This window comes from Myotis davidii, unplaced genomic scaffold (genome assembly GCF_000327345.1).
Source record: "Myotis davidii unplaced genomic scaffold, ASM32734v1 scaffold478, whole genome shotgun sequence".
NCBI lineage: Eukaryota > Metazoa > Chordata > Mammalia > Chiroptera > Vespertilionidae > Myotis > Myotis davidii.
This window is the reverse complement of record NW_006289570.1, coordinates 4,498,003-4,499,737: the sequence shown is the minus strand read 5'-3', so window position 1 is coordinate 4,499,737 and position 1,735 is coordinate 4,498,003. Positions and strand designations below refer to the sequence as shown.

The 1,735-nt window shown below is 50.6% G+C and overlaps 1 protein-coding gene across 2 annotated transcripts in view; it reads left to right on the top strand.

Annotated features, from left to right (window-relative positions):
• Positions 1-1,735, top strand: part of LOC102751607 (SEC14-like protein 4) — an 11,186-nt gene that overhangs the window by 5,102 nt on the left and 4,349 nt on the right. The window lies entirely within an intron of this gene.

Sequence of the window (1,735 nt, the reverse complement as noted above, 5' to 3'; positions counted from 1 at the left end):
GTTGGGGACCCTGGGGATCATGGCAGCCCCTCTGACAATCATATCCCCCCCTCAGTTCAAGGACAACCTCCAGGACCTGCTGCCCACCATGCCCAAAGCTGACGACTACTTTCTTCTGCGCTGGCTGCGAGGTGAGGGCCTCAGGAGAGGGTGTGGGAGACTTTGGGGGACAGAGCGGTAAAGAACACGGGCTCTGAGCCCGGCCGGCATGGCTCCGTGGTTGAGCATCGGCCTATGAACCAGGAGGTGAGGGTTCGATTCCCGGTCAGGGCACGTACCCGGTTGCGAGCTCGATCCCCAGTGAGGGGCGTGCAGGAGGCAGCCGCCCCATGATTCTCTCTCATCCTTGCTGTTTCTATCGCTCTCTCCCTCTCCCTTCTTCTCTGACATCAATAAAAAATATATTTTAAAAAGAAAAAAAAGAACCCGGGCTCTGGAACCAGCCCACTTTGGGCTAGAATCTGAGCTCCCCTTCAGGCTGGCATGGCACACAAAACCCCCCTGAGCCTCAGTTTCCCCATCTGCAAATTTGGGATGAGGCCGCCGCCCACTGCGGTTGTGAGTGATAAACGAGAGGGTGTAGAGCAGGGTCCTCAAACTTTTTAAACAGGGGGCCAGTTCACTGTCCCTCAGGCCGTTGGAGGGCCGGACTGTAGTTTAAAAAAAAAACTATGAACAAATTCCTATGCACACGGCACATGTCTTATTTTGAAGTAAAAAAACAAAACGGGAACAAATACAATATTTGTATTTGCATGTGGCCCGCGGGCCGGAGTTTGAGGACCCCTGGTGTAGAGCCTGGCACCGGCTGGGCACGGGTGAGGCGAGCTCACCGTTAGCACCTCCCTCGGGAGTTCTCGGGATGACAGGCCTGGCCAGGCCTTAAGTCAGACGTTGCTGAACACGGCCTCGGGGCACCTGCCTCTGGGCCTGTCTCCAGGGCCCTGAAGACAAGGCTGTGTGTCCCCGTAGAGAACCTGGCAGCAAGCAGATGCCCCGCAAACACCCCAGGAAGTGGATGTAATGAAAGGTGGGGGAGTTTCTTCCAGGAATGGCTGAGCCAGTGTAAAATGATTAGAATAACAGAAACCACTCCAGGGCTTAGGGGAACCGTGATTTCGACTCAGCGCACCCCGGGGGACGGATTTTGAACTTGATCATCAAGACAGAGCTGGTGGCCTTGGTGGGTTTTCTCTGGAGGTGGGTCCTGGTCAGGGCAGAGAAAGCTTCGTGGTCTCTCTCTCTTTCTCTCTCTCTCTCTTCCCACCCTGCCTTCCATTCTCTAAAAAAGCGATGGAAAAAATACCCTCGGGTGAGGATTAACAACAACAAAGATATTATTCCCATTTAACAGATTACAAAACTAAGGCTCAGAGAAAGCAAGCGATTTGCTTAAGGTTGCACAGCAAATAAAAGGACAAAACTAGACTTCAAGCCCAAATCATTCCTGACTCCAAAGCCCAAGCTGTGCCAGAAAATGTAGGGTCTAGAATAGGGGTCAGCAACTTTGTCTGCAAAGAGCCATAGAGTTAACATTCTAGGCCTTCTCAGGCCATACGGTTTCGGTTGCAAACATTCAACTTGGTGGTTATGTCACAAAAATAGCCAGTGAACATGGCTGTGTTCCAATAAAACCTACTGACAGACCTTAAAACTGGAATTTTACATAATTTCAACATGTCAAAAATTATACTTTAAAAACATATTTTTCCAACCATTTAAAAATGTAGAAACT